The sequence below is a fragment of the Dipodomys spectabilis genome, unplaced genomic scaffold (assembly GCF_019054845.1).
Source record: "Dipodomys spectabilis isolate Male_0828 unplaced genomic scaffold, ASM1905484v1 ptg000070l, whole genome shotgun sequence".
Classification (NCBI taxonomy): domain Eukaryota; kingdom Metazoa; phylum Chordata; class Mammalia; order Rodentia; family Heteromyidae; genus Dipodomys; species Dipodomys spectabilis.
In genome coordinates this window covers 65,195-90,844 of record NW_024870747.1, presented here as the reverse complement: position 1 = coordinate 90,844, position 25,650 = coordinate 65,195, and positions in this window count along the sequence as shown.

Genomic DNA, 25,650 nt, shown 5'->3' with positions numbered 1-25,650 from the left:
TTCTCAAAGCTCATGTCAGATTCCTGGGAACTGAGGAAGTAGCTCTTCTGCTTACGTAAGCATAGACGAACAGCTAGTCAAGCATTTTCCTGAGTACAGGGAAGTGGTTTGAACTTGCTCTAAAATAGTTTAGATAAAAATATACAAAGACATTGTCTCATAGTCTAAGCAAAATTGTATCTGTTGAAATTCTTTGTGTGAATGGCAAAGATAATACTTGCTTGTCTTTAAATACCACTAGCAATAAAGCACAGAATGCAGTGGCAATTGCTGTTTGCACTCTGTATCCCCTGTGTCCTGGTGATTTTGTGACCCTTACCCAGGGACCCCAATGCCTTAGACGTTGACAACTGGCACCCAAACAAGGACCCTGCAGTGTTGAATTCAGGAAGGTATATACAGGTAAGTACTTTTTTAATTACAGGGTGATGGGACAAGTTAAGTCTACTCCGTACTTACATATGCTAAAACATTTACTTGCTGCTTATGGTATAACTATTTCTTCTTTTGACATAGAAATGTGTATTAATGTAGTTAGGGAATGGAATCCTTGGTTCCCCGTTGAAGGGACATTAGATGTTGATAATTGGAAATGAGTAAAATATAATGTAGAAAGAGCTGTTCGAGAAGGGGAAAGTATTCCTGTTAGTTTTTGTCCATTTGGGCTATTTTACATACCCTTTTTAAAGCTTTAAGTGAGAAAAGAGGCCACCCCTTCTATTGTAGATTTACAATTGGACTCTGAGGTTAAGGACGTAATAGATAAGGATGCATCACAATTAACAGAAAAAACAAGAGGTAAAGAAAACTGAAAAGGAACAATCTGAAAGTGTAAATAGAATGTCTGAGCAAATGGAATTGATTTTATCAAGATTACAACATATGGAGTTAGAAATTAGCAGAGTGAAAGAGAATCTAAGAAAGTGAAAGTAAAACAGCCTTCTCCTCCTCTGCTTGCTGAAGCAATTTTTACCGTGTCACTCCCTCACAAAACAGAAGGCTTAGACAGTGAGTTTGATGATGAAATGCATATTTTTTCTTATCCTGTAATTTGACCACCCCATATGAATGATTTAGCTCAACCAGCCAAATATGAAGGTGTTGTTGTCAATGATATTAGTAAACTTAAGAAGCATTGACGTTGTATGGTCCTCAGTCTCATTATGTTAAGGAATTGCTTAATGGGCTTGCCCGACATTACAATAATTTTGCTCTCGAGGACTGGAAGTTGCTTTGTAGAGCCTAATTAAGGATCCTGAATACCTACAATGGCAAATGTGGTTTACTGAGTTATGTACAGAAAGGACTAGACAAAATGCACAGAGCAATAATCCGCGCCTGTAGGTCATAACCTTTCCCATGTTGAGTATAACAGAACAATATGCAGATGCTCATATGCAAGTGAACTCTCCTGAAGAGATCCATGAGTAGTTACGAGACATAGGTATTGAGGCACGGGAGAGGATTCGGCTGGTAGGAGAGCATTATGGCTCCTGGACAAAAGTAATTCAAAAACTTAATAAACCCTATGTTGAATTTTTATCATGATTGAAACTGACCTTGGAACTTACTGTTGTGGGAGAGGCTGCACAGCAACTACTGCTGGGCATGTTGGCTTGTGAGAATGTTAATGAGGACTGTAGATGAGCCCTATTGCCTATTAAAGAATCTGGGGATGTAAATACATAATTAACGGTGTGTAAAGACATTACATCTGAATCCCGGCTTATGCAGTTGTTTGTGCTGAAACTATGCCCACTACCTTGCATGCTTTACAAACCCAACCCGTTATTCTAAAATGTTTTGGATGTAGTCAAATGGAACATATAAAGAAGAATTGTAAAAAGGCTACTGATGTTAACAAGAGAGGAACAGGAATTTGCCCTAAATGTAAAAAAGGAAAGCACTAGGCAAGAGTGTGTAGATCAAAAATAGACAATAAAGGATAACTATAAAAATACTTACCCTATGCAGGGAAACTCTCCGTCGGGCCAGCCCCGGGGCCCAAGATTAATAACCAAGGGTAGCCAACCATTTTTCTTCCTCGTCCATGCCACAGCCCACAGCGCCGCAACGGACATGCCAATTCATTCATCTACTGAGAGGCATATTGGTTTAAAACATGCTTGCATGTAAGTAACAATTATGGTCATTCAAAAATGACAGATGTCCCCTCCCCAAACATACTGAAATCATGATTTCAAAGTAAGATAGGATTTTATGGTGGTACAAGTGTTGAGATATATGTATGAGTCTAATGTTTATCTTGCACTGAATTAGTCAGGAAGATATCCAATATCATATGGGATAAAAAATGGTAGTGAAAAGATATTCCCTTGAGAAAGATATAGGAGGCTGCGAGAAGTATGGAGAAATTCAGATAATTTTGAAGGTTTTAGAAATGCAAGCTCAAGTATATCTCTTTAAGTGGAAGGGCAAAATAAGGGGAAGAGAAGAAAATAACTGAAAGCAGATCATTGTCCCAACTTGGAGTACAATATAACTTCCAAATTAAAGAGAGACCAATATAATATGTCCCACTTAATTTAGATACATGCAAAATATTTACTTGGCTTTTTCCCACTTTAATGCTCCAAAATAAATGAAGACTTATAAGAAACTTTATGTGATTGTCGTTACTTCAACCTGAACAATAATTATGATGAGTCCTCTTTTTCTCAGTATGCTCTTGGAAAATACTCCCTAAATTGATGATGTTGTGACTGATTAGAGAGTCAGTGTAATGAGTTTCTACTTGTATGATAATCCCAGAATAGTTTAATGCAGTTTTTTCTCAAGATATCCAAGTAAATTGTCTGACGCTGTACTTTGAACACACCCTCACACCTGAGCACATTATTTGAAATTGCACATCAGCATTTCCTTGGCACAATCTACTTTGTACCTTTGTCTTTTTGCATGTTCCTTTTGATTTCACAGTTGCTCTATTTCCATTTCTTCTGTACAAACTGCTAAAAAGATTGTTCAAATACCACTTCTTGTTTGCAAACACCTAGTCTATGTATGAAAGTACTTTGTCCATGTTAATCAATATGGTAGTACTCACTCTCTGAGGAGAAAAGTTCCACAGTATAACTCTATGCCCACATTAGAGGGTTTAGAATTTAAGGCATTTTGAGACAAACAGTGATATCTGAATTGAAAGGCTCCTTAGGGATATTTTCTTGGAGCTCATTAGTTTACCCAGGAGAAATAAAAATATCCACATGCTTTGGAGCTAATTAGTAAGTAACTGAATTAACACTAGATCCTAGATATTGTGTTATTACAAGTCACCATTGTATTATTGTTACATCAGAATCCTTCCCTAAATGCATATGTGTATCAGAAAATGAAAGAAAGGTATTAAAACAAAATGTCTTATCTTTTTAGGCATTTAGTCCTTGTGGTGAGGGTAATGTCTGAACTCTTCCATTCAATAAAAGCTTAAAGTTTATAAGAGCACTTCTTACATATAAGAATTTGTGGCAGGTTCATTGAGAGGGTTATTTCAGCATGGAGATATCCCTAACAAGAATTATATTTAAATAGAGTATATGACAGTTATGTCGTATCAATGGCTATTGAGGCATTTTCTATTCTAAAGAAGAATCAATTTGCGGAGTCTTCAGTAACATCAGTAAAGCCGTATGTTCAACCTTTACTTGGTGGTACTTGTCCTATGTTTATAATGAATAGCCTGATAAGATAACAAAACATATCTAACAATATTTCAATAAAATTCCAAACTGATGTAGATACATGGATCATTCATTGGAACTGTAGGGCTAATTAGGCTTGTCTGTGCTATAGTTCAACCATAATCTCCTGGTTAAACAGTCTTCAAAAATATTCACAGAATATATCTAAGTAAAGGTCATGACAGTTACATCTGTATAATACTTCTAATGTCAGGATAAAAGCATTTGTTCCCAACATTTAAAATCAACAGGATCTGTTGAATTCATGGATCTAGAATTTTATGGCTTTACATTCATATCTCAAAATTTCATCAATATGACATACATCTCTACCAGATCACCAAAACACTGTTCTTATTGACCTTGTCTATCGGGCTAGGAAGTTGGCTCAGTGGTAGAGTGCTTGCCTTCCATGCCTAAGGCCCTGGGTTCGATTCCTCAGCACCACATAAGCAAAAAAGAAAAAACCAGAAGTGGCGCTGTGACTCAAGTGGTAGAGCACTAGCCTTGAGCTGAAGAGCTGAGGAACAGTGCCCAGGCCCAGAGTTCAGGTCCCATGACCGGACCCCCTGCCCCTAAAAAAAAAAAAAACTTGTCTATGTCCTTTTAGTTTTCAAATCCAAATAGCATATTTCCTTCAATGTCTCTGTAACAGTTTTGACCTTTTCTTCCTGCAAATTCTTTCCTTTCTTCACTTCTGTAAATCTGTTTTTATTACTTTCTTGTTTCCTTATCTCTTTCTTCCAATCTTGTACACACTGGTGCTCACAATGCTACACTTATGTCATAACTTTTCTTTTCCTCTTCCCTTTAATAATGTCCCCAATTTTATCATTCTTTTTCATATTCATGGTCATGGATATTTTGATGATATCTAAACAGACCTATCTTTGCATCTGTTTAATGTAAACTTTAGAACTGTCAGAGAGTTTTTTCCCCTAAATCCATCATTTTCACCTGTAATCCTTATCACCAAGAATATCACTAACACATTTGCCTGGCCATAGATGTAGAACCCTTTAGATTTCTTCTTACCATTCTACTCCACCCATTATATAAGATGAACGATCAAGATTTTCTTAGTTTCTGTTACTAATTTGATTTCTTTTTTTTTTTTTTTTTTTTGGTCATGGGGCTGGAACTCTGGACCTGTGTGCGGTCACTGTGCTCTTCAGCTCAAGGCGAGCCACTCTACCTCTTGAGCTACAGCATTATTTTCGAGTTTTCTAGTGGTTTTCTTTGGAGATCAGAGTCTCATGGACTTTTCTGCCCGGGCTGGCTTTGAACCGTGATCCTCAGATCTCAGCCTCCGAGTAGATAGGACTACAGACGTGAGCCACTGGCGCCCAGCACTAATATGATTTCTATGTACTTCTTTTTATGCCCCTGACACAAGTCTGTTTCATGTACTCATCACTGGTCACCTAGTCTTAAACAGCTATTTACAAAGTATGTTTTTTCCCCATAGTCTTTTCATATTGGTCCTCTCCATCAACAAATTACTGCTCCTTGTAAGTATGCAGAGAGAAGAGCTCAGACACAAATTCTAGTATCATTATTTACTCACTACATTGACTGTTGGCCTTACATTTCTCATCTATAAATGGATGTAATCTACCAGAAATATTGAAGAATACATTTGCTTACTCCTAGAGCAAGAAAAAAGAAAAGTGAAGAGTCCTTAGATTTTCCACCTTAGTTTACAAATAAGGAAAGAGTCAAATTCAGTTTGTTGGTTTAAAGTCACAAATTGTTTCATGCAGAAAAAATATATTTTACCTCCTGGCTCTAAGGGCTGTGTCCTTTTAAGGCAACTACAGATATGTAAGTGGTATTATGTAAATTGGGTCATGTGTCTACAGTTACATTGAAGAATATACTCAACATATCACTGGAAAACATTCGTTATTGAATAGTATCTAGATGAGAATGTTACTTGAACTAATCACACTAGGTTGAAAACTAATCTTAGTCCATCAAAATTTTCTTATTGCTGTATGTGTTGCCAAGTGTTCTTCATAAATTTATACATAGATTTTCTTCAGTGAACTGGATAGAAACTAAAACTGAATGATTTCTGCCTAATGAGTGAAGCATGATTGAGGTATGTGTTGTTACCTTCTAAGGATATATAACTAAGCCACTGGCTATGTGGGTGGTGAAAGGGTTTCTCCTAAGTTTCCAAGACTAGAAAAAACAAGATCATTTGATAACAAAGCACTCAGCTTATTATATTTTATCTATGTGGGATAATAAACATACGGAAATAAACGATTTTATTTATAAGCAAACAATACCACCAAGAAAAGTGAATAAACATTAGAGAGACTGCAAGAATAACATTAGGGATTTACTGTCTCACCTGATTATGTGATTGTATTTCTTGATATTGAAACTCTCCTCTTGTTATTCTTATTGTATGTAATCCAACTCTGTTTATTATTATGTATTCAATGTGGGAAATCTAGCTTCAAAGATGTCTAAAAATTTTTCCTTTTCAATCATAACATTGTCATTATCAGGGTCACTCTGGTCACCATCATCTTCAACAAAATTATTATTAGCATAGTAAGTGCTAATTATTGAAAGCCTGGTATATGTCTATGATTTTATATTATTTGTATTTTGATTAATAATTTTAGTATTACCACTGTGCATGCATCCATGTTAAAATTTTGAATAAATTAAGAAATAAAAAAAACTAAGCCATATCAGGTAGCTTGACTATGTGCTAATACAAATTATTGAATAGATTTTTGAAGTATTGCACATTCCTAAGCAGTATGAATTAACTTCCTCTCTCCCTGTCATTACACACAAATATTTAAGGGTTTGAACACAATTTTTTCAAGTAATATACTATAAATATTACTACAAGATCATGTGTATATCTAAAATTACCTTGAAAATAATATATTCTACTTTCTATTGAAATATTAGTCATTTTACTCTAGGAAAATTTTGGAAAAATAGAATATATACCTTTGACATGAAAAGGGTAAAAAAATAGTAGCATAAAAGTTTTGAGGGAGTCTATATATTCAGAAATATATGTGTGTGTGTGTGTGTGTGTGTGTGTGTGTGTGTGTGTGTGTGTGTGTGTGTGTGTGTGTATAAATGTTATGGGTGGAAATTCATACATTTTTAGAGGGAATTTGTCATCAAATATATATATATATATATATATATATATAAATTTATGTATAGAATTGTGTGCATTACAGTGAAACAAACATCTTAAAACATAATTAAAATTAAAAAAATCATCAAACCAAGTGCCAGTAACTCACACCTATAATTCTAGCTCCTCTGGCTGCTGAGATCTAAAAGCTGTTTTCACATCTAGCCCTGACAGAAAAGTTCATGTTAGATTCTTATCTCCAGTTAACCACTCAAAAACAGCAATTAGCCCTTTGCTTCAACCAGTACAGTGCTGGCCATGAGCACAAAAAGGCTTAGGGACAATGTCCAGGCCTTACAAACAACAACAACAACAACATGCATCACATTAATTTCACAAAAGCATTTTTTAACTGCTGTGAACATTTCTTAGAAACATGAATATATTATCTGACCTTTTCTGCTTGACTCATACATATACTAGATATTGCAAATAAGGGAAACAATGGGACCTATGTTTCTTTGGGCTTGGCTTACTTCACTTATTATAATTTTTTCCAAGTCTTTCCATTTCCTAACAAATGGGGGAATGTCATTCTTTCTGATGGAGGCATAGAAATCCATTATGTATATATACCACATTTTCTTGATCCATTCATCTACTGAGGGGCATCTGGGTTGGTTCCATATCTTAGCTATGGTAAATAATGCTGCAATCAACATAGTTGTGCTGGTAGCTTTAGTGTGATGCAAGGAAAATGAACCCTTAGATATGTATTTAAATGTTTTTTTTCTTTCATGCATTTGTTTCTAACGCATTTATAAGATCATTTCCTTGTTGCTTTATATGTCCCTCCCCCACAGTATAACCCCTGCTTTCACTATATTTGATGTCGGTATAATTTGTGGAGGAGATGGGGAAAAACAAGTCGTTTAAGTATCCAGGTGTGCCCGTTGCAACAATGAGAAGTACAAGTTGTCATGTGGAAAACGAACTTTACAACTTTGGTGGGGGGGCAGAATTGAGTGGGTGGGCGGGGGGAGGCTAGGAAGGGATGTGAAGGGTAAACAAAGGAGGAGGCTGCAATGCTTGATAAGAAATGTACTCATTATCTTGCCCATGTAATTGTAACCTCTCTGTACAGTATGTTCACAAAAAATAAAAATAAAATAAAAAATTTAAAAAAAAGAAACATGAATATATGCCCCTGGAAAATGTTAAGTAAAAAGGATAGAATATTTATGTCTATGTTAAAGACATAGACAATCTAAATAAGATTGTTTAAGATATTTAGATAATGATTAGGAATTGACTAATGATATGTAGGTAATAATTGGGACTGGTATTTTATTCTGTTTTATGATAGTAATAAAATGACACTTGTAATGATTATATAAAATTACTCTTGATTGGTATATGAATTATATTAAGGGATAAACTTTTTTGAAGTTTTTTTTATTGTGAAAATACCGTACCAAGGAGTTGCAATTACATGGGCAAGGTATTGAGTATATTTCTTTTCAAGCATTGTTGCCTCCTCCTTTGTTACCCTTTCCAATCCCTTTCATCTCCCCCTACACTGATCCCCACTCCCTCCCTCCCCCATTCCCTGGCCAAAGTTGCAAAGTTCGTTTTTCGACATAACAAAAATAACTCCAGATTTCACTGTATTTGATGTTAGTATAATTTGTACAGGGGAAGGGAAAAAACTAATCGTTTAAATAGGAATACAGGTGGAACCATTACAACAATGAAATGTACAGGTCGTTATGCTGAAAAATGAACTTTACAACTTTGGTGGGCGGAGGGGATTAGGTAAGGGGGGGTATGGGAAGGGATGGGAAGGGGAAACAAAGGAGGAGGTGACAATGCTTGATAAGAAATGTACTCATTATCTTTTCCATGTAATTGTAAACCATCTGTATGGCATTTTCCAAATTAAAAGAAATACTTCTCAGTCCTATCTCTCAACATTACAGGACTTAACTCTCTAATTAAGCGACATAGACTGTCTAGTTGGATTAAAAAGCAAAATCCTTCTATCTGCTGCCTTCAGGAGTCACACTTTGCCCATAAAAACAAACATATTTTGAAAGTGAAAGACTGGAACAAAATCTACCAAGCAAATGTCCCCCATATACAGGTGGGAGTTGCAATCCTAATATCAGATAAAATAGGCTTCAAATTAAAATTAGTGAGAAGAGAAAAAGAAGGTCGCTACATATTAATTAAGGGTATGCTCCTTCAGGAGGATATTACAATTCTAAATATCTATTTGCCAAACAACGGAGCACACAAATTTATCCAAGAAACAATACTTCCCTTAAAACTCACATAGATCCAAAGACATTAATTGTTGGGAACTTTAACACACCACAATCCACAGAACATAAATCAACTCAGCAAAAACTCAATAAACTGCAGATCTAAACAACTGCAAGGATCAACAAGATTTAAAAGACATCTAACGAATATTTCACCCAGCAGTATCAGAATACACGTTTTTCTCAGCAGCACATAGAACATTTTCAAAAACTGACCACATTTTAGGTCACAAAACAAAAGTCCAAATTCAGAAACATTGAAATTATACCTTGAATTCTCTCAGACCACAGGAAATAAAATTAGAATCCAGTGCCAAAACCACCAAAGAAAATCCTGTAACACATGGATGCTGAGCAACATACTGTTGAATCACGAGTAAGTCGCATAAGAGATTAGAAAGGAAATTCAAGTGTTCATGATATTCAACAAAACGAACGCACAAATTACCAGCTCCTCTGGGACAGAGAAAAGGCAATACTTAGAGGCAAGTTGGAGAGATATGAAGCCAACAATTTAATGACACATCTGAACCTCCTTGAAAAAGAACAGCAAGACAAACCCCAACCCAGTAGATGGAAATAAATAATTAAAATTAAATCAGAATTAAATGAATTAGAACCAAAAAAAATAGAATCAACAAAACCAAGAGTTGGTTCTTTGAAAAAATTAACAAAATTGACAGATCCTTAACAAATCTTATCAGAAAAAGAAGAAAACTCACCCAAATAAATAAACTCAGAGATGAGACTGGAAACATCACCAGAGAAACAACCAGGATTCAGAACATTAAAAGGGAATACTTCTCAAAACTATGCTAGTAAGTTTGAGAACTTGGCAGAAATGGACCTTTTCATAGCAAATATTGACATGCCGAAACTAAAGCAAGATGAGTTAAACCATTTTAACAGGCCCATATCAAACATTGAGATAGAAACAGCAATAAGAGAAGTCCCATCTAAAAAAAGCCCAAGACCAGACAGATTTACATCAGAATTCTACAAGGCCTTCAAAGCAGAGCTCACACCAATACTATTCCAACTCTTCAATGTAATTGAAAGAGAAAGTTCACTACAGAACTTATTCAATGAGGCCATAAAAACCCTCATCCCCCAAACCAGGCAGGGACTCATCAAAAAAGAGAACTTTAAACACATTTCTTTGATGAACATTGATGCAAAACTTCTCAACAAAATTTTGGTCAATCGACTTCAACAATTCATCCAAAAAATAATACACCACAATCAAACAGGATTCATTTCAGGGATGCAAAGTTGGTTCAATATACGCAAATCAATTAATATCAATTAACATCGTAATAACAAGAACACGAATAAGAACCACATGGTTATCTCAATTGTTGGAGAAAAAGTACTTGACAACATCCAACAAACCCTTTATGATGAAGGCTCTGGAAAAATTAGGAATCCAGGGAACATTCCTCAATAGAATAAAGGCTGTTTATGACAAACCTACAGCTAGCATTATACTTAATTGTGAAACACTAAAGCCATTTCCTCTTAAATCAACAAGGGGACAACGGATTGCTGGGTCATAGGGGAGCTCTATGTGGAGTCTGTTGAGGAAATTCCATACTACTTTCCAAAGTGGTTGAAAAAGTTTACACTCCCACCAACAATGCAGTAAGGTTCCCTTCTATCCACATCCCCTCCAGCATTTGTTGTTATTAGAGGTCTTGATTTTAGCCATTCTAACTGGAGTGAGGTGGTATCTCAATGTTGTTTTGATTTGCATTTTTTCATGGCTAGGGAGGTTGAGCATTTCTTCATGTGTCTATTGGCCATCCTTCTTTCCTCTTCAGAGAAGTTTCTCTTTAAGTCTTTAGCCCACTTACTTATTAGGCAGTTGTTTCTTTGAAGATTTGTTGTTGGGGGATTTATTTTTTTTGAGTTCCAGGTGTATTTTAGATATGAGACCCTTGTCCGTTGTATGGCTAGTGAAGATCATCTCCCAATCCGTGGGCTTTCTATTGATCTTGCTTGCTATGATCTTTGCCATGCAGAAGCTCTGCAATTTCATGCAATTCCATTTATCCAACATTTTTTTGATCTGTTGTGTTTCTGGGTCTCTATTAAGAAAATTACGGCCTGTGCATCATTAACCAAATGTTCACAAACAAGACCACACTAAAGTTCCCATCACGACTATGTTTATTGAAGCATTATTTACTACAGGTAAGATATGGAACCAACCCAGTTGCCTCTCAGTAGATGAATGGATCAAGAAAATGTGGTATATATACACAATGGAATTCTATGCCTCCATCACAAAGAATGACATTGCCCCATTTGTTAGGAAATGGAAGGGCTTGGAAAAAAATTATATTAAGTAAGTAAGCCAGGCCCCCAAAAAACATAGGTCCCATCTTTTCCCTTATTAGCAATATCTAGTGTATGTCTGAATCAAGCATAAAAGATCAGATAATTTGATGTTAGGGAAATGAATCCTAAGATATGTATTCAAGTGTTTTTTTTTCTTTCATTCGATTATTTCTAACACATTTGCAAGTTTATTTCTTGGTTACTTTGTATGTCTCTCCCCGACAGTATAACTCCTGCTTTCACTGTATTTGATATTGTTATAATTTGTGGAGGAGAAGGGGAAAATCAAATAATTTAAATAGGGATTCAGATGGACCCATTGCATTGCAGCAATGAGATGTACAAGTCGTTATGTCAAAAACAAACTTTACAACTTTGGTGCGGGGGGGGGCAGGATTGGGTGGACGCAGGGGAAAGATGTTAAGGGATGGGAAAAGAAAACAAAGGAGGATGCTACAATGCTTGATAAGAAATGTATTCATTGTTTTGCCCATGTAATTGTAACCCCTCTGTACGGTATTTTCACAATAAAAAAAGAAGAGGACAAAGATGTCCATTCTCTCCACTTTTTTTTCAATTTAGTATTAGAATGCCAAGCTACAACAATAAGACAAGATGCAAACATAAAATGGAGGCAAATAGGGAAAGATGAAGTAAAACTCTCCCTCTTTGCAGATGACATGATCTTGTATTTAAAGTATCCCACGGACTCCACTCCCAAATTACTCATAATGATTCAAAACTATGGCAAAGTAGCCGGTTATAAAACTAACCCTAAAAGACAATGGCTTTTCTCTAATCCAACAATGAGAAAAGTGTGGCTCAAAGAAGGAAAACAACTCCATCTATAATAACCCCTCCCCCCCAATAAAACGCCTAGGAATTAAGCAAAAAGTGAAGGATCTTTATGATGAAACTTTTTTATTTTTTGTCAGTCATGGGTCTTGAACTGTGGGCCTGGGTGCTGTCCCACAGCTCTTCAGCTCAAGGCGAGCGCTCTATCACTTGAGGCACAGCACCACTTCCGGTTTTCTAGTGGTTTATTGGAGATAACAGTCTCATGGACATTCCTGCCCTGGCTAGCTTTTAACCATGATCCTCAGATCACAGCCTCCTGAGTAGCTAGGATTACAGGCACGCGCCATCAGTGCCTGGCTAATGAAAACTTTAAAAACCTAAAAAAGGAAATCAAAACAGAAATTAGAAAGTGGAAAAACCTCCCATGCTCCTGGATTGGAAGGATCCACATCGTGAAAATGGCAATACTTGCAAAGGCTATCTAAAACTTCAATGTAACCCCTATCAATATTCCAACCTCATTCTTGAAGGAAGTAGAAGAGGCATTCCAAAAATTCATACGGAACAATAAAAGACCCCGAATAGCAAAAATCATCAAAAGCTGAAAAAAAAAGTGCTGGAGGAAAATCAATACCAAATTTCAAACTCTACTACAACACCATAGTAATCAAAACAGTTTGATACTGACACAACAACAGACTTCAGGAACAAAGGAATATAATTGAAAATACAGAAATGAACCTACAGACCTATAGCCATCTAATCTGCGATAAGGGAGCTAAAAAATTAAAATGGAAGAAAGACAGACTCTTCAGTAAATGGTGATGGCAAAATTGGTTAACTACTTGTAGAAAACTAAAGCTAGATCCTTATATATCACCCTGCACCAGTATCAACTCCAAATGGATCAAAGACCTGGAGTCCAAGCAGACATTCTGAAAACATTACAGAATGGAATTGGAGAAACTCTAAGTCTCCTTGGCACAGGTCAAATTTTTCTTAAAAGAGACCCAGAAACACAACAAATCAAAGAAAGTTTGGACAAATGGGATTGCATGAAATTGCAGAGTTTCTGCATGGCAAAGGATGAAGCTAGCAAGCTCAATAGAAAGCCCAAGGATTAGGAGAAGATCTTCACTAGCCATACAACGGACAAGGGTCTCATATCTAAAATATAACTGGAACTCAAAAAATTAAATCCCTTAACAACAAATCTTCACAGAAACAACTGCCCAATAAATAAGTGGGCTAAAGACTTAAAGAGAAACTTCTCTGAAGAGGAAAGAAGGATGACCAATAGACACATAAAGGAATGCTCAACCTCCCTAGCTATAAAAGAAATGCAAATCAAAACAACATTCAGATTCCACCTCACCCCAGTTAGAATGGCTACAATCAAGAACTCTAACAACAGATTCTGTATGGTATGTGGACAGAACGGAACCCTAGTGCATTGTTGGTGGGTGTGTAAACTTGTTCAACCACTTTGGAATGTAGTATGGAGATTCCTCAAAAGACTCCACATAGAGCTCCGCTATTTCCCAGCAATCTCACTTTTGAGCATTTACCCGAATGATACAAACATGATTATTTTAAAGCTACCAGCACGACTATGTTTATTGCAGCATTATTTACCATAGATAAGCTATGGTAGCAACCCAGATGCCCCTCAGTAGATGAGTGGATTAAGAAACTGTGGTATATATACACAATGGAATTCTATGCCTCTATCAGAAAGAATGACATTGTCCCATTTATTAGGAAATGGAAAGACTTGGAAAAATTTATTTAAGTGAAGTAAGCCAGGCCCAATGAAACATAGGTCTCATGGTTTCCCTTATTTGCAATAAGGTATATTTGTGAGACAAGCAGAAACGGTCAGATAAGTTGATATTAGGTGAAATGAACCCCAATATAAGTATTCAAATGTTTTTTCTTTCTTTCTTGTGATTGTTTCAAACATTCATATGATGATTTCTTGGTTGGTTTGTATGTCTGATCCCCACAATATAACCCCTGTTTTCACTGTATTTGATGTTGGTATAATTTGTGGAGGGGATGGGAAGAAACTAATAGTTTAAATAGGGATACAGATGGACCCATAGCAACAATGAGCTATACAAGTCGTTATGTTGAAAAATGAACTTTACAACTTTGGCCTGGGGGGAAGATAGGGGGACACGTGGTCGGGGGATGAGAATGGATGTGAAAGGGAGACAGAGGAGGAGGCAAAATTGCTTGATAAAAAATGTACTCATTACTTTGCTCATGTAATTGTAAGCTCTCTGTACAATATTTTCACAATTAAAAAAAATTAAATATACTATTCAGAAATATATAGAATTAGGGCTGGGAAGGTGGCTCAGTGGTAGAGTGCTTACCTTGCATGCTTGAGGCCCTGAGCTCAATTCCTCAGCACCACATAAGCGAAAAGAAAAAATCCACAAGTGGCGCTATGGCTCAAGTGTTACAGCACTAGCGTTGAGCTGAAGAGCTGATGGACAGCATCCAGACACAGAGTTCAAGCCCCATGACCGGACCACAAAAAATATATATGGAGAGAGAATTATAAGATATAAAAATACTTAAGACTCAGGATCATTGTAGCATTAACAAATATGTGCCCTGTATCTGTTGGATATATTTTCACTTCTGTTATAGTGGCCTTTGAATTATTAAAGTTTATCATCTGATGTTATCTAGTTTATTCTTGCTTTTAATGAGCCATTAATGAGCGTCCTGAGCATCTAGGATTACAGGCATGTTGGCGCATGTTTTTCTTTCAATAGTTTAAGGGTTTTCCTCTTTCCTTTGAATTCAAACATTGTCCTGTCAGTAATTCTGCACATTCTCAGACTGTTATTCTCAAAGATGATAAGCATCTGTTTGATCCGTAATTGTCCTGTTCATTATGTTTGACATAGTTTTCATGGTTTCTATTGATTTTTCCTTCCTAATTATTTCATATGACGATTAGAATATTTAATATATAGACTTAAGTTTTACCTCTTTGGAGATTGTAGAAGTCATGTCAAAAGAATTTTTTAAAAGATTCTTATAGAGACAGCATTGTGAACTTTATACATAAAAACGAAAAAAAAATTTTAGTTGGTATTCGTTCCTATGAAGAAATTATAAAAACAGGATTTAAATTATATGGTGATATATTTTTAAATGCCATATGAACAAAAATATGATAATCAGCAAAATTTTCCCTAGTGACTATCCCATTTATTACCCCATGCCACTTTTCCCTGATCGGGAGCCTAGAAAGTAAAATGAAAATTTGTGTTGATTATTAAACATTGTGAAATTCTCAAACGAGCTTTTTAGAAGCTCTAGAGGGTTGGGATGTACAACTGTGTCAGTGACCAAGCCTAGCATATGCAATGCCCTGTGCTGGAACTTCAGCACGAACAAGAAGAAGAAGAAGAAGAAGAAGAAGAAGAAGAAGAAGAAGAAGAAGAAGAAGAAGAAGAAGAAGAAGAAGAAGAAGAAGAAGAAGAAGAAGAAGAGGAGGAGGAGGAGGAGGAGGAGGAGGAGGAGGAGGAGGAGGAGGAGGAGGAGGAGGAGGAGGAGGAGGAGGAGGAGGAGGAGGAGGAGGAGGAGGAGGAGGAGGAGGAGGAGGAGGAGGAGGAGGAGGAGGAGGAGGAGGAAAAGGTACAGAATCATGTTTATCCACATTTTATTTAATGAATAATTGTGGCAAAATAAGAGTTTCAAGTTTCATTTTGATCTTTGCAGTAGTTCCTGTTTAGCCTCTGGATATACATTTCAAGTTGATACCTAAAATCAATGATGTGCTTTATGAAGTTAACCCTCCGTATCCAGAATTTCCACATCTAGGTGTTCAATCAACCAGAAATTTAAAATATTCATGAAAAAATTTGTTCCCCAAACATTCAATAGAGCAACTGTTTACATACTGTTACATGTATGTTGGTAATATATATAACCTTGATGTGATTTAAAGTGTAACTTACTTTGTATGAGATACTATGCTATTTTCTATATGGGACTAGAGCCTATGCTGATTTTAGTATACTCAATCAGTTCTGGAAGCAACACTGTAAATACCAAGATGACCATTTTATGCTTTTACCCAGACAAATATAGCTACAATAAAGCTTCAGTTATAAATTGGGTACAGTAAGACAATAATAACAGTAACTAATAAAAATAGAAAAATTGTAACAATATACTGTAAAAAATCAATTAATGTGAAATGGATGTGGAAGTGCATACCTGTAATTCCAGGAAACAGAAGCCTAGGCAGGAAAGTAATCAAAGAGATATTCAGTAAAACTTTACCCCCAAAAGAACCCCCCCCCAAAAAAAAGGTATTATGTGAATGTGGTTTCTTTCAAAATATGAGCTGTTTTTCCCTGTAATCTTTTCAGAGCACGGTTCAGCACATGTAACTAACTACAGAAGGGGAAATTACAGTGAAGGGGACTATTGTATAGTTTTTTTGTGAAGAGAATAATGTACCTTATTTAAAGGTTCTTTTCTGAGAAGAAAAACCATGCACAATTCTTTTGCCTTTTTCTGAAACTCTAAGACATTTCTCCCCTTCCAACTAACCATCTTCCCACCTGGGTGATGGAAAGGACAAACAAACCCAAATTAGCTTAGCTGTGCCATCAAGCCTTTCCATGGCAACAATGCTTGATAAGAAATGTACTAATTACCTTGCTAATGTAATTGTAACCTCTCTGTACGGTATTTTCACAATTAAAAAGAAAAAGCTGATGTACAAACATGATTTGTTCCTGAACAATCAAGCTTCCTGTAGTCTGTTTCATTCTTCCTATTTTGCTCCCAGATGACCAGAAGACACTGGTTTGAAGACATATTCTGTATTGTCAGGTGTGTGAGATAAATGACTTCCTTAGAAGAAAATGTGAATTTGAAGATTGAAATTGAGAAGGGAAATCAAACTCTTCAATCATTTTTAGTAAGGACCAGAAAAAATGGCATGTAATTACATGCTGAGAGTAAGTAACTTTTGCCACCTGTGGTAATGAATTTAATTTTGATGCTGTTGTGAAATGTGTCTGACATGTGTCCTGAACCCTAATTCCTTATTTTCTGAGAGCACCACCTCTTCAGAAATTCTGATTGGTGCTGTGAATATTTACTTCCTGTAAAATGTAGTTGCTTGGATATTTTGATTTTGTGAAAGCTTGGTTAGTTTGATATTGTTCTCTCAGTTAAACTATAAGCAAATAAAAATGAATTGAACCTGATTAAGTGAAGTTCTTTCTGCCCATTTACTCTGGTACAGATTTCTCTGTATTTAGGAAATCTATATTTTAAGTCATTCTGGATGCCTAACTAGGTCTGTGTATGGGGATGAGTCAATAAGAATTGCAGACTTTGCCACATTGATTTTGGAGCAAAAACTTATAGCTGGAAACTGGGCAATGACTCAAAAGACAGCTGAGGCTGAAGCCATGAGCCCTCCTGTGTGTGTTGAGCTCCCAATCTGTTCTAAAACACCTCTCACTTCCCATGCAGTGGTTTCTTTTTCTATCCAAAAGGTTTCTGGAGCTTCATCTTATGCTGGCCTCCTAGTATGCCAACATGAGGGAAGTCAAAGCAAGCAAGGCAGATGTGGCAGAGGGATTTTTTTGGTCGGTTGTGGCGCCTGAACTCTGGGCATGGGCACTGTTCCTCAGCTTTTCAGCTCAAGTCTAAAACCGCTGATCTAAACAACAGCATATATCAACTAGATTTAACAGACATCTATTGAATATTTCACCCAGCAGCATCAGAATACACGTTTTTCTCTGCAGAACATAGAACATTTTCCAAAATAGACCACATTTCAGGTCACAAAACATTCTTGTCCAAATTCAGAAACATTGAAGTTATACCTTACATTTGCTCACATCACACGGGAATAAAATTAGACCTCAACACCAAAAACCACCAAAGAAAGTCATGTAACATATGGATGCTGAACAACACACTGTTGAATCACCAGTGATTCAGGGAAGATATTAGAAAGGAAATTCAAATGTTCACGGTATTCAACAAAAATGAGCACACAAATTACCAGCTCTTCTGGGACAGAGCAAAGGCAGTAGGCAGAGGCGAGTTTATAGCTTTGAGTACCTACATCAACTAATTGGAGAGATCTAAAACCAACAATTCAATGAGACATCTGAACCTTCTTGAAAAAGAGCAGCAAGACAAACCCTAATCCATGAGATGGAAAGAAATAATTAAAATTAATTCAGAATTAAATGAATTAGGATCCAAGAAAACCATAGAGAGCATCAAGAAAACAAAGAGTTAGTTCTTAGAAAAAATTAACAAAATTGGCAGACCCTTAGCAAATCTTATCAGAAAAAGAAGAAAACTCACCCAAATAAATAAACTCAGAGATTAAAATGGAAACATCACCAGAGCAATAACCAAGATTAAGAAAAGTAAAAGGGAATACTTATCAAAATTATGCTAATGAGTTTGAGAACTTGGCAGAAATGGACCTTTTCATAGCAAATATCGACATGCCGAAACTAAAACAAGACGACTTAAAACATTTTAACAGGACCATATCTACAAATTCAATGCAATACCTAACAATATCCCTAATTCATTCTTCAAGGAATAGAAGAGACAATCCAAAAATTCATAGGGAACAATAAAAGACCCTGAATAGCATAAAAGATCATTAACAGAAAGAAAAGTGGAGGAATATCAATACAAAATTTCAAACTGTGCTAGTAATCAAAACAACTTGGTAATGGCACAAGAACAGACCTCAGGTCCAATGGAATAGAATTGAACCTACAGATATATAGCCATCTAATCTTCGATGAGGAATCTAAATAATTAGAATGGAAGAAAAACAGCCTCTTCAGTAAATGGTGCTGGCAAAATTGGTTAATCAATTGTAGAAAACTAAAGCTAGATCCTCATATATCACCCTGCGCCAGAAACCACTCCAAATGTTTCAAAGACCTCGGAGTCAAAGCAGACACTCTGAACACATTATAGGATGGAATAGGAGAAAACTTAGAACTCCTTGGCACAGGCCGAAATTTTCTTAATAGAGACCCAGAAACACAACAAATCAAAGAAAGGTTGGACAAATGGGATTGCATGAAATTGCAGAGCTTCTGCAAGGCAAAGAACATAGCTAGCAAGATCGATAGAAAGCCCACTGATTTGGAGAAGACCTTCACTAGCCATAGAACAGACAAGGGTCTCATATCTAAAATATACCTGGAACTCAAAAAATTAAATACCCCAACAACAAATCCTCAGAGAAACAAATGACCAATAAATAAGTGGGCTAAAACTTAAAGGGAAACTTCTCTGAAGAGGAAAGAAGGATGGCGACATATGAAGAAAAGTTCAACCTCTCTAGCTATAAAAGAAATTCAAATCAACCCAACATTGAGGTACAACCTCAGCCCAGTTAGAATGGCTATAATCAAGAACTCATAACAACAGATACTGGAAGAGATGGGGACCAAAAGGAATCTTACTGCATTGTTGGTGGGCGTGTAAACTTGTTCAACCACTTTGGAAAGTAGTATGGAGTTTCCTCAAAAGACTCCACATAGAGCTCCCCTATATCCCAGCAATCCCACTTTTGGGCATTTACCCAAATGATCACAAACAAGGCCATACTAAAGCTACCAGCTCAACTATGTTTATTGCAACATTATTTACCATAGGTAAGATATGGAACCAACCCAGATGCCCCTCATTAGATGAATGGATCTAAAAAATGTGGTAGATACACACAATGGAATTCTATGCCTCTATCAGAAAGAATGACATTGCCCCATTTGTTAGGAAGTAGAAAGACTTGGAAAAAATTAAGTGAATTAAGCCAAGTCCAAAAATATAGTTCCCATGGTTTCCTTTATTTGCAATAACTAGTATATTTTTGAGACAAGCAGAAAAGGTAAGTTAAGTTCATGTTAGGTCTAATGAACCCCAAGATAAGTATTGAAATGTTTTTTTTCTTTCTTGCAATTGTTTCTAACATATTTATAGTATTATTTCTTTGTTGCTTTATATGTCCCTCCCCCATGGTATAACCCCATCCTTCCATTTTATTTGATGTTGGTATAATTTGTTGAGGCAATGGGCAAAAACCAACCTTTAAATAGGGATACATTGGACCCATTGCAACAATGAGCTATACAAATCATTATGTCCAATAAGGAACTTAACTTTTGCCAGGGACAGGGTGTTGCAGGGGTGGAGAGGGGAGATGGGAAGGGATGAGAAGGGGAAACAGGAGGAGGCAGCAATGCTTGATAAGAAATGTACTCATTACCTTGCCCATGTAATTGTAACCCCTCTGTATGGTATTTTGCAAAAAAAATTTTAAAAAGTTTGTCAGAGGGGCTGGGAAGGTGGCTCAGTTGTAGAGCGCTTGCCTTGCATGCTCAAGGCCCTGGGTTCGATTCCTCAGCACCACATAAGCAAAAAGAAAAAAGCCAGAAATGGCGCTGTGGCTCAAGTGGTAGAGCGCTAGCCTTGAACTGAAGAGCTGAAGGACAGCGCCCAGGCCCAGAGTTCAGGCCCCACACCGGACCCAAAAAAAAAACAAAAAAGTTTGTCAGAATAATGTCAAAAAGTTTTTGACAGAATAATCATTAGTGTATCACCTAGAATCAGGATATGGTTAGTAACTCTAGAGGATTTTCTCATACTCTCAGAATTTTCGTAAACATATATAATAAGCCAAATGAGGTGGTTATACCTATAATCCTAGCTACTCTGAAAATGGAAATGTCGATAGTTGCAGTTCAAGGTCAACCTGGAAAACATACAAGAGACCTCCATCTCAATCAATAAAAGCTGGTGTGCCAATGTGTGGCTGTCATCCTACCTATGTTCAAAATCATAAAACTAGGAAGTTCACTATCCATGTAGCCTAGGAATAAACAAATACAAGATTCTTTCTCAAAAACAATCAAAGCAAAAATTGCTGGATGTGGCATGGTTCAAGTGGTCAGATGCCTGCCTGGCTAATGCAAGGCTCTGAATTTAAATCCAAGTACTTACCTCAAAAATTAAAAGTAAACCATATGAATTAATTCTCTAAATCACTTATCAGTGCAATTATCTTATGTATTCTTCAAATAATCTGGTAGTGAAGGCAGAGAATTGATTAAACCAGATCAATATAATAGGTGAAATTAACCCCAAGATAAGTATTTAAATGGTTTTTTTCTTTCTTGCAATTGTTTCTCACATATTTATAAGATTATTACTTTGTACTGGGAATGCCTAGCTTCTTCATGGCTCACAGGCTGGTGTGCTCATGTGGACCCATTCACCTATTAGGCCTGCTAGGCCCCGAGTTCAGATCCCAGACCCGCCAAAATATTCATCTTGATGTCACAAGCAAATAGTTGCCCCTGTTTTCCTTTCCTGTGCAAATCCTGGGTCTCAGCTAGGATGGAGAATGCATGGGCCACCCTGTGGTCAGGGGAATAAGTTGTTATACATGTCAGCCGAGTTATACCTGTCATCATATACTCAAGAAAATACACAATATATCCATGAATAGCATACAAAATAAAGACAATAACTACAATTAATATATGATGCAGTACACACACGGATGTGAATTTACATCCCATATTTCAATGATACATTGAGGACTATTTTGGTCTCCCTGGGGCTCGATCTCAGTTCCTGGGAACAGCCCAGCTTCTTCCTGTCTCACAGTCTGCTGTCATCAAGTGGACCCATTGGGCAGTTGGGCCTCCTAGGCCTTGAGTTCGAATCCCAGCACTGCCAAAAATTTACCCTGATGTGAGAAGCCAGTTGTTGCACCTGTTTTCATGTACTGTGCAAATTCTGGGTCTCAGCTAGGATAGAGAAGGTATAAGCAACTCTATACTTATGGGACTAGGTTGTCATCCAGTTCACCACAGTTATATCTGTCAACCTATACTCAGGAAAATACACAATACATGAATGAATAAGACACAAAATAAAGAGAGAATGACTACACCAAACGCAAGATGTTGCCCACCCATGTTTGGAAATATAGATCCTTTGTTTAATTATGAATTTATGACAATATTGGCCCCCACCAGGACTCCATCTTAGGTTCCGGGAACGGCCTACCTCCTTAGTGGCTTACAGGGTCATGTGCTCACCATGACCCATTCACCAATTGGGCCTGCTAGGCCTTGAGTTCAAATTCCAGCATGCCAAAAGATTCATTCTGATGTGAAAAGCCTAGGGTTGCACATGTTTTCCTGTTCCGTGAATGTCCTGGGTCTCATTGAGGATGGAAAATGCTATATAAGCAACTCTATAGCCATGGGAATACATTGTCATCCATGTCAGCACAGTTATATCTGTCACCATACTCAATAAAATACACAATTCATCCATGAATAAGTCAAATAATAAAAAGAATAATTACACTGAATGTAAGATGCATACCACACTTGTAGGTAAAGAGAGATCCTATGTTTAAAAAAGGTGGGCTTGCTATTTTGTCGAGTGCTGGGGTTTCAAATCAGGCCCTGGACCAGGCTGACATTCTAGTCTTCAAGGATGGTGAGCTTCCCCTTCTCCCTCAGTGCAACAGAGCTATACAAACCTGAGTTCAAATCCTAGCACTAACAAAAGATTCATCCTGATGTCAGAAGCCAGTTGTTGCACACGTTTTCCTCTCCTGTGAAAGTTCTGAGTATCAACTAGGAAGGGGAATTCATAGGCAACCCTATAACCATGGGAACAGGTTGTCATCAATGTCATCCTGTCACAATACTTAGTAAAATACACAATACGTCCATGAAGTAGATACAAAATAAAGAGAAGAAGTTCACTGAACACAAGATGCTGTACACACATGTATGTCAATATAGATCATATGTTTAAATTATGAACTTTTGAATATAGTGGACCACCCTAGAGATCAATGTCAGATCCTGGGAATGGCGTAGGTCATTAGTTGCTCACAGGATAGTGTGATCACCTTGACTTATTGGCCAATTGGTCCTACTAAACCCTGAGTTAAGATCCCAGCACTACCAACAAGTGGATCGTGGAGTAAGAAGCCAAGTGTGAAACTTGTTTTCCTTTTCTCTGAATATCCTGGGTGACCCTGAGAATCCTGGTATGATGGAGAACATTTCTATAAATCTAGATGCTCTGTGATAAGATGTCATCAATGTAATAAATGAAAGGGGTTTTATCACAGTACAATCAATGATAAATAAATGAATAAAACAAAAAATACAAGAACAACCACACCAAACATGTATGTTCTGAATATCTATAGGTAAGTATAAATCCTATCTTTACAATGTATCTAAATAGTATGTTTCCAGGACTGGGGCTTGAATTCAGGACTTGTGAACAGGCATAAGTTTTTGTATGGTGATCTTCCCCTTCATCCACATTGCTCCAGATTTACCCAGATCCTGAGTTCAAATCCAAAGCCTGGAAGAATAAGCAGCGTGAATTGCAAGCCAGGGAGCTAAATGTTTATATTTTATTTTTCTCAATATGGCGCTTGAACTCAGGTCGTGGCAACTCTGCCTCAGCTTTGATCACCCTACCCTGGGGTGCAACCACTAGATCTACGGCTCCTCCTGGGATCCTAGACCCCTAGGTCTTGCAGGGAAAGCAATGCACAGAAAAAATATGGCCTTTTTCTGTTTTCTTCCTTTGCATGGTGACCCTCATGGGTCTGAATGACACTGATGCAAAGGGTAATTCACCTTTCATTGTTACGTGGCAACATAGGCCCTGATTTCGAATCCCCATCCTGACACCAACCAATTTCAGGAGATACTAAGAAAATGGTTGCCATCCATAAGATTAACAATGGAATGTTGTCAAAGTCACGGTTGAATGAATTGATCATAAATGATGCTCCTATAAAATTAGACAGCTTCATTTCAGGAGGCTGATTGATTTCATTTAATATTTATTAAGCTTTGAAAGAATATTATTCCTTAAAGGAACACAATAATATCAGAACACTGATTTCATTAATAATTTAAGGATGAATACAATTAATTAATTACATTACATTAATTACATGGATGGAGTATTAATACCCAGGAATTGGTAAGAATGTAGTCTATATAGATGAATAATGTAAAGGCATCTCTGACACTCTATAAAGATATATATATTTATTAGTGTACTTCCATCTGCATGTCAATATTTTCTTATTTTGGTAACCCTTGGTGCTTGATCTGAGGTCCTGGGAACAGCCTGTCAGCTCAATTTGCCCCAGGATGGCATGCTAACACCCATTCATGAATTGGGCCTTGTAGGCTTGTATGCCTTGAGTTCAGATGCCAGCACTCCCAAAAATGAATCGTGGAGTAAGAAGATGATGGTGGCACAAGTTTTCCTTTTCTGTGAAAGTCCTGGGTGTCAGGTATGAAGTGGAATACATATGCAGACATATATCCTGTGTAATCAATGTAATCAAAGTTTTATGTTCCATAATAGTCAATAAAATAACAGGTCAATACATGAATAAAACAAAAAAAAAATAAAATAACTACACTGAATGCAATATGGAGTCAACATATATATATATATATATATATATATATATATATATATAAATCATATATGTGAATTGTACATGAATAGGAAGTTTTCTAGTGGTGGGGATCTATTTCAGGCCCAAGGAGCAGACCTGAATTTCAGGACTTCAAGGAGGCCAGCTTCCCATTCCCACACATTGCAACAGACTTACCAAGACCATGAGTTCCAATCCCAGTCCTGGCAGAGAAATGGCACCTTTGCAGTATGTGAGGCCCAATTCTTAGATATTTCATTATGCCTCCATTTTATGAATGTGATTTTTAAATGCTTACTAAAGAATTAACTAAAACTAAAATCAGTGTCCTATAATATAATTGTGTATAATTTTATCCTAGAATCATTCAAGAACTGCCCATTCAATCATGACATACATCACATTCCATTGGTATTCATATGGATAGGAATGAGTTCCTTAGGATCTCCTGCCATTTGGAGATGGCAGGACCAAGAGTCCAACTGTGAGCTCCAGCTCCCACCACTTCAACCTGGGGATTGGGTACTCACCAGTCTGTCCAAGAATATCAGCAAGACCAATGATTAGGCAGGCAGCAGTGGCTCTCAACAGTCCTCCTTGATACTTACAAGGCTGTGATGGGAGGATCATGGTCAAACTGATCCTAGGCAGGAATGTCCTTGAGTCACCTGTCAAACTTCAGTGTCAACAAAGCCAGAAGCCCTGGGTTCCAGTGTGGAGGGCAAGCCTTGAGCAAAAGCAGCTCACAGACTGTGCCCAGATCCTGTGTTCAAGGTCCAGGTCTGGCAACACACAGACAGACACAACAATCTGTGCAGCCAT